The 9,238-nt window shown below is 38.9% G+C and overlaps 1 pseudogene; it reads right to left on the bottom strand.

Annotated features, from left to right (window-relative positions):
* LOC137651699 (uncharacterized) overlaps window positions 1–8,936 on the bottom strand; it is a 9,956-nt pseudogene extending 1,020 nt beyond the window's left edge.
* Window positions 8,937–9,238: the final 302 nt, after the last annotated feature.

Genomic DNA, 9,238 nt, shown 5'->3' with positions numbered 1-9,238 from the left:
AGGTTCTGATGATGTTTGAATAGTGAGGAGACAGGTGAGGATAATAGAGGTATTTGATACTGAAAGAGGTGACATTGGAATATATTCTCTCAACGAGTGGAGGGAGACGGAGTTCGTGTTGCATGTTTACAATTCTAGTGGATGCTGGACAACCTAGAATGAGTCTCATTGCTTGGTTCTGGAATTTTTCAAGTGGCTGTAGAGTTGATCTGGAGAGTTGACATAGTGCAGGGGAAAGATAATCTATACCTGAGCGGATGAAAGCAATATATATGGTTCTGGCAACTAGGATAGATACTCTTGCAGAATAATTTGTAAGCCACTTGAGAGGAGTCAGGCATCGCTGTAACCGGGCCAGTAGATCTTGAATAATGGGATGTACTCTCTGTCTTGCTGGAATGGATGGTGTAATTCGCACTGGCACTCCCAAATAGTTTTATTGTGTGCATAAAGGTACAACATTGTTCCCCACAGTAAATTCTGGTAGATTCCTTGTTGGCGATAGAGAGAGAGAGAGAGAGAGAGAGAGAGAGAGAGAGAGAGAGAGAGAGAGAGAGAGAGAGAGAGAGAGTAAAGGATATATATACCCACTTAATCGACGCCTAGGCGCTGCACGGACCTAAAGGCCATCCTTTTGGCGGAAAACATCCATCATTTTCTGGTCCATTTGTCCCAACAGATGGTGCAATGGCATGATTTTTGGCGCCCATTCAACGAAGCACTAAAAAAAAAAAGTGATGATATTTACTAGGTATGTTTTCTTAACGTATTTCCAGAAAACTAAATTTGTAAGAAATGAGGCTCGTTGCTTGTTAAGTGAATAATGGAGTGACTGCATCTTGTACGAATGCAAATGGACATTCATAATAAATGCAATGAAGAATCTGCCTTTTTTTATAATTGATGCAAATAAAACCAAATGTTTGAAAAATTTCACCGTAGGGGTTGCACAAAATGTTATTAAGGAAACATAAGGCTATTTTGTTATTTTTATAGCAGTTAGATATAATTTTTCAAAATACGATGTAATGAAAAATTCCAATATCGAATATGAAATATTACCTAATCTGATACGATTTAAAGAAATATTTAAAATATTCATTCATCAAACCTCTTTATGAGTTATTGAAAATGTCTTATTATTATTATTATTATTATTATTATTATTATTATTATTATTATTATTATTATTATTATTATTATTATTATTATTATTAATACCAGCTAACACACAACCCTAGTTTGAAAAGCAAGATTCTATAAGGCTAAGGGCTCCAACAGGAAAAAAATAAACTTTATGTGAAGTAAAGAATAATTAAAATAAAATATATTGTGTAGTATCGAGACTCATGATGGAAGCTTAACTATTAGAATTTACTGCACACTTACTTTAACGAACAGTATGGTACTGTCCGGGAAGATCTTAAGGTAGACGATGATCAGAATTATGAAAAAAAAAATACTATGAAAATTATATAATGAACTAATTGAACGACGGTACCAAAGATTAACATCTAGATCATTGATAAAAATTAATAGAACTTAAGTTCTAGTCCAACACATTAAGATGAGATTCAGCAGCTGAAGACAAAATAGGAGAACAATAATTAATTTAAACATGGTAGAATTAAATAGTTAAAAGAATTTTTCTGATTATATTGATCACTGAAAACTGTACAAGACTTTCTCAGAGAAAAAGCCAATTTTTTTGTGCAATGAAGAAGAGAAGACCTATAGGGTTTCTCAAAAGTAAATTTGCTTCAGAGTTAAACAATCATTATAATTGCTGAGATCTGGATGTTGAAGAGCCACTGTTTTCGGCCTACTTGCCATCATCCTTGGAATTTTTTTAGGATTTAACTATACGCTCCATAAGTTGCACCTTGCACTAAATTTAGCAAGTTTTCTTTTACGGTATTCAGCAACCCAAGATCTACATTAAGACGATGGAAATAATGCAAAGAGAATGGCATCTTCTGCATATGCACTAAGCTTATTATCTCTGCTAAACCACCTTTCTCTTGTATACATTATGTAAAGTAGTGTGCCAAGAACATTACCCTGAGGAACGCCAGATATCACATTCTTATACCAAAGATGGTTCCTAACGACAACAATTCCCCGCAATTTATTACTTAAAAATTCATTAAATTCATTAATGATGCTAAAAAATGACACACCCACTCCCAATTATTTGAGTTTGAGAACCAGGGCCTCATGATTAACACGGCCAAAGGAAGCACTTAAATCAAGGTCAATCAAATGATCTTCATGAACACAATCAAGTGATTTCTGCACAGCGTTGGAGATTGTAATAGGGGCATCACATGCTCCATAGCCTTTACAAAAGCCAAATGTCAAACTACGGAATATATGATTATTTTCAGTAAAGCTATTTAGACAGTGTGCCAAAAGACGTTCAGAAACTTTAGATAATGGAAATTGGGCTTTAATCAGTAGGATTTCAGCTATTACAAACCCATTTCTTACTGCTGTAACAGTACCAATTCTCCAACAGGTACTCAAAAATTTCTTGGTAACATGCAAAAAATAACAAATAACTTTAGAGTTAAGAACTTAGGAGTCTTCATGTAAAATAAATGAGAAATGTCATCAGGGTGTACACTTCCATAACTATCAAGGTGTATCAAGAAAGCGTCAATTTCACGAGATCAAAAAGGTGAACTAGTTAATTTAGCATTATGAAAAAAGGAATGAGGAATTTCATATTTCTCATTACTCTGCTTACTATCAAACACATCAGCCAACGGTTGGTGACAGAGCCATACAATTTCAGTAAAGGATGAAGTGTTGCATCTACACCAAAAAGTGCCACTTTAAAGGGTAGCCCACTACTTATGTTTCTGAGTTTTACCAGAATAGGTTTCTTTGATGGTTAAGTTGCATCCGGTTTTAGGTGAAGCATTAAATATATGAGCAAAAGCTAGAAGCTGAGTATAGTTATTCCAAGTCAAATTCTATCTGTTACCCTTCAAAAGATGATAGGCCTCCCATTTCTCCAGATAACCATGTCTCTAATCATCATTTAACCAAGTGTTGTCTTTCACGCTGTACCTTAGCACACACGAAAGGATACGACTGTATGTTATTTATACTAGATTCATGTTCAAACGAACTACCAGAGTAACATTATTTTACAATTATGATAAATTCAAGCCCAAAAGATAACTAAAAAAAAAATAATACTATTCCTGTTTGTTTCGAGATTTTATATAAAACTTACATGAGTATGATACATTTAGGTCCGTCTTCATTTGCAATGAAATTAAAGAAAGAGATGTTCTAACTGGAAAACTAACCTTACCTGTAGTAATGTCAGGCGAGTAATTGTATACGAGTTCCAAGCAGTTACCAGCTCTTTGAGTAGCCTCAATTATGATTTTCTCACAGCTGATTCAGACACAATGTCCATAGCTCAATAAAAATAGTAAAAAAAAGACAGAATAGGGGCCGAGTGTACCCATAAGCAAGAGAGCTCTAACCCAAGACAGTGGTATACTATAGCTCAGAGACTATGGCACTAACCAAGGCTATAGAACAAGGATTTTATTTTGGAGTGTCCTTTTACAAAAGTTGCTATACCAAAGCTTAAGGAGTCTGAACAATTATAGTGTAGTAGCCGTGCTCTTGGGTAAGAATTTTTTGGTAATTTCAGCTTTGTAAAATGTATGGAGGCATACAAGAGACTGCGTAAAGAGCAGACCAGACTATTCTGTATATTTGTAAGGAAAGGAAAAAATAAGCAGTAATCAGAGATATTGGTCCAATGTAGTAGTACCGTTTAGCAAAGCAAAAGACCAAATAACTCTGTAGTGATAGTATATTAACGGGTTGCTGGTGCCCTGGCCAAAATACCATCTGCCATGATTACCGGACATTACTATACTATTATAATATATACTCCCATGATGATGTTGATCCCGTATAAGGTACCTGACTCTCTGATTTTCTAAATACGACCAAATTGAGTACTCGGAACCTTCGTAGTTATTTATGATTATCTGGTGCAGAGTAAAATTAGTCAATAAATAAAATCTACTATTTATTTCAGAACCAATAAGCATTGCTTCTCGGGGATATATCTATGGTTATTAATTGGGAAGATATGTTAGTATAACATGTTAAAACACCCCTTTGTAATTTATAGTGTTGTTCGAGTAACTCAAATTTATATACTTTTGGAGTTTACTCAAATGTTTTTACGTTGTAGTGAGTGAGAACTAATACACCTGGATTAGGCGACTTACTTTACTTCAAACCCCTCGTTCTTATGTTCTAATGTACGTGTAGGCACAGTGATTTTCACATGGATGGTTTAGTTAGAAATCATTCTCTATATCAATATTGTTTTTTAAATGGTCTGGAAACTTTTTATATTTTAAAATTTCTATCAGTACATTAGTCCTTCAGCCAATGTCTTGGCAACTGATCAAACCAGCAAGGAATACCATACTTCTTTTTTTTTTTTTTTTTACTTTCTTAACATCATATGCTTATGGGAATTACATGAACATCGGAACACAAACACACACACATCCCCCCCCCCCCACCCACACACACACACATAACCCCCCACACATATACATCCACACACACACACACAAACACAAACAAATGCAAAATAGACATACACACACACAAATACACATACCGATTAAAACATAGAAATCAGATTCTACAATAACCTAGATCTCTCATGTTAGAGATGACCTGAGGCATTACCTAAGTAGGTGGAACACCTTATTCCAGCGGGATATATCTAACTTTTTGACCTCACAGCATTAATATGAAATACCTTCCTAAATATTCATGATTCAGATAAACATACAATAACGTGTTAAACATAGAAGTAGAATTCAATCTTACTTCAGGATTGATCATTTGAAACCTATTGCTTTCATGATGTTAATATGAATTTGGTAATTATGTAGGGACACAGTTTAGTCTAGAATAATCATCATAAATGCTCCAGTATTTCCAAGTTATATATTGATATTATTACTTCATTGACTTGAATATTATAAAGCTTACAAAGGTATAGATACATAATTTACTATATAAATGCTATCCTTTAATCGTGCACAAGAAAAATTTTCTTTAGCAAAAATATTGTCCCCAAAAAATGTATAAAGACTGTTCATCTTTCAATTGGATAATTTGAAATAACAATTCCATAATGTTAAACAAAAAAGAGAACGACAGAGGGTAGCAGAAAGTTGAAGAATGGAAAGGTAAATGATAACGAAAATTGAATCAAAAGTATATATGCTTTTCTCTTTTGCGAAACCTCTGTGAGAAAAATTGAAAAATTAATAAATTCTTAGCATGCGAGAATCTATTAATTATTAATAATGTTAGCTGAAGCTCCTTTGAACTAGAAAGAGCTTACACGTTAAAAGTAATGTACAAGAAACGCGGTCTAATGAACAGTTACAAAGAGAATTGCTAATGATGCATTATCATCTCCTTGCTGCCTTATATTAGTGAATCCTTAATTAGGACTTAGATTACATAACGCTACTAGTATTTAGACAAGGTTTTTTTTTTTTTTTTTTTTTTTTTCAGGTATACTATGATATTGAAGATTACTGTAATTATAAGAGTAGTAAAGAAAACAAAACATGATGATAACATGTGCAGAAACGTAAGATATACTACTACTATAAGTAATACACTCACACACACACACACACACACACACATATATATATATATATATATATAAATATATATGTATTTATATACATATATATATAATTATAAATTTAAATATATATATATATATATATATACATATATCTGTATATATATATATATATATATAAATATAAGAATATACATATATATATATATATATATATACATTATATATATATATATATATATATATATTTTTGGGCTCAAGCCATGGCGTCCTGATGGAAGGTTCCTTTTTGGTAGCTTCCTTGGGTATAAAACAACTAAGATATTCCCAGAGAATTTAACCACAGGTTATCACAGAATTCTAACTTCTGGAGCGAGTATCCCAAAGGTTTCCCTTTAAGACATCGTATATCAACAGGGGACGCATGTCTAAACGCGCCACATAGCTATCTTCACCCCGAACAGAGTTAATGCTTCGGTGTGTAAGGGTTGAGAATAGCTGGGAGCCGCTCCACAGCCAATCTCACTCGTGGCTACTACTGATACTCGAGACGTAAACAAACGGGAGCCATTGCTCAAATGACGTCACGCCCGTCTTCATCCTTTGTTTAGTAGCTGCCCTACTTAGACGGATTTTCCCTGTGCTTCATTTATCGATTTGCATTTACGTTATGTCGCTACCTTCGGCCTCGCCTTCTTCTGGAAAGTTGAGTACAAGGTTCCAGTATTGTTTAGTTAAGCTCTGACCGTAAAGTAAATATTACTTTCCGAGATAATTGCTGTTTTGTGGCAGAGCTGTGCCTCTACCGGACCCGCCATTTTATGGCGTCGTTGTTGTTATGCATGCCTTATTTAGTTAGCCACAACAACGCTTCCGGCCTTATTTACTAATCGAATACATTAGTTTATTTAGTCTTCATAGCTAGGAACTTTTATATCGTGTTTCGACGCTTTTTATCGGTCATCGATTGACCTCATACCAGTCGGCTACTATAGCCCCCAGGCCAGAGAGCCTGCATATAAGTGTTCATGCATGATTTATTAGTGATCCTAGGCTAAGTTATGAAGATAGTGGCATTATTTTACAATACTTTTGACCGTGATGCAAATGTTTTTCGCCTTCAGGGACCATATAGGGGATAGGTTAGTTAGTGACTCTTTCTAACCTAACCTACTTGTAGGACCCCTATATGCTTCCTTCATCCCCTGCCTTGGCATTCCCTCTAATTAGCCTTGATTCCTTTTCTGAGTAAAGGGATCAAATGTCTAATAGAGTATTTATCGCCTCTCAGTCCTCCCTAAGGGAATGAACCCCCCTTAGGGTTGCGTCTGAGAGTGAGGTTAGGCTAGCCCTACCTCTATGGCTAGGATTGTCTATGACTTTCCTGCGATAGCGATATGTCTTCTTCCTTTCCTAGTTCAGGACTTTTAGCCCGGCTCTAGGTTGGGTTAGGAAGGTTTCTCTGTTCCCTGCTGAAACTGTACTCATGCACCGTTATAGCCGATCTGCCTTATCTTAGGTTAGGGAGTGTCCTCCCTTTCCTTAGTGGCCGCTCTGGTACAGAAACCCTTCCTTGGAAGACTTCTCTCTTCTCCCTTCCCCACCTATCTCTTGTATAGCCTAGCCTATGCTTAGGTTAGTCTATACCCATCTGTCCCCTGTCCTACAACTCCTCCTTAGGGTGGAGTAGTAGGGCTACCCGAGCTTCCATGTGCAGTCCGCTCTGGTACATATACCTTCATAGTGTCCTATGGGGTTAGTTTCTAGATTTGTTCTGCATATGGGGGTCTCCCCCCTTTTGGGTGTCCCCTAGCCCTCCCTTGGGCTACCTAGCTCCCGGTCCTCAGTGACCCCTGCTCCTGGATGATAGAGCCTGCCTTTATCATGGGTACACCCTCTCAGGGGGGGATGTCCGGAGTCCATGACTGAACTTTCTGCATCCCTCCCCCCCTCCCCCTGTCTCTCTCACTATCCGGGTGCTGGTCTCTTGCCGCCTCTACTGTCGGCAATACCTGCCTCCTACCTTGGTGACTCTCCCTACCCTTGCCGCCAGCCCCCTGTGTGCCGGGGGACTGCCGACTGCCACCGGCTCCTACCGGTGGCTCTCCTTCCTCCTAGCTTGTCGTCCGCTCGCCGGTCGGCCGCCGGAGTGCCGGCATCTACTGCCGGCAATCCGGTCCCGCTTTAACCATCCTTATCCCAGTCACCAAACCGGCATCCTCCGACTGCCGGAGCCGCCGCTCCCCTGCCGGCGTGCCGCCGTTGTACCGGCGGCCGCCACCCTGGTATATATTTGACTTTAAACATTGTCTGTCTTAATGCCAGAAACTCTGCTGGAGCGAACTCCGGCATGCCGGCGGCTTGCCGGAAACCCCCGGAGGCGTCAAGAATACTTGCACCCCCTTCTTCTAGCTATCATATGACACTGATAGCCCTATACCGCAAACAGATAGGCTGTTTCCACTATTAAGATCAATACCTTGGTACTGTTCTGTTAGTGATCATGCTGTTTCTTTGCATTCTTCTAAATTCCAGCATGCTGCGTGCATCTTAGCACGGCTGGTTGCCGGAAGCAGTTACCTTAAAAGGAGGCCTTCTAGCCCCTAGCTTGGGACCGAATGATCTCGGTCCCAATCTTACCCTTGGGTTTTTTCCACGGAATTCCATTGCCCTATGGAAGTCTAAGGAACTCTATCCGGTGCCTTCGGTCGCTCGGATTATCCAAGGACAAAGCTTACGGTAACCAGCCGGGCGAGATGCATGGAGTATGTTCTCCTTTACTATTTCAATCTCTATGCATCACACCCTTCATTAAGTTAAAATTAATAACTAATATTAACTTAGTTTAAGAGCCATTCTTATGACTCCCCCATACTCATTTTCTCTTTCTTCCACAGGAGGAGCAGATGAAGTTTGACTTCGCCTTCTGCGCTGTGAAACGCCCGCAGTTTTACGGGCATACGGCTTGCAGGACTCACGCCCCTTGTGCCGACAAGAAAGGAGATCTGAAGTTTTGGAATCCACTGAACTGTACGGTCTGTCAGGCTCACCTAGTTGAAGCCTTCCATAACCCTCCCTCAGCGGAGGTCAGAGACATTTCTCGTGAAAAGCTACGCAAGTGGGTGCATGGCTTCCAGAAAAATGCCACCGGACCTTACCTGGCCACCGAAGAATTGAGGTCACTTCTGTTCCCTAAGGCCTCCCCTGATTCAGTGATACCCAAAGATGTGATTCCCACTGTCCAAATCACAGTGGAACCTGATGTTGTCATGGCTCAGTCCATGCACGAGTGTCGCTTGGATTCCGAAGATGACGAACAGATATCGGATGTCTCGGAAGACACGGAGAAAACGCTTATGGCTCAAGGAGCCGAAGATGAAGAAGACAAGGTGGAATACGCCGAGTCGGAGCAAGAGGTCGCTCCTCCTTCCATCCCCGCTCCTACTCCTACACCGTCGGAAATGTCTATTCCGTCTACCTCCTCGACCCCAGATCCCTCTTCTTCCACTCAAGAAATGATCCGACTGATTAGAGCCGTCATGGATGACAGGTTGAAGGAGAATCAGGAGTTCA

This window comes from Palaemon carinicauda, chromosome 13, assembly GCF_036898095.1.
Source record: "Palaemon carinicauda isolate YSFRI2023 chromosome 13, ASM3689809v2, whole genome shotgun sequence".
Lineage (NCBI taxonomy): Eukaryota > Metazoa > Arthropoda > Malacostraca > Decapoda > Palaemonidae > Palaemon > Palaemon carinicauda.
Note: the sequence above shows the minus strand (reverse complement) of the source record. Positions and strands in the feature narration are given on the sequence as shown.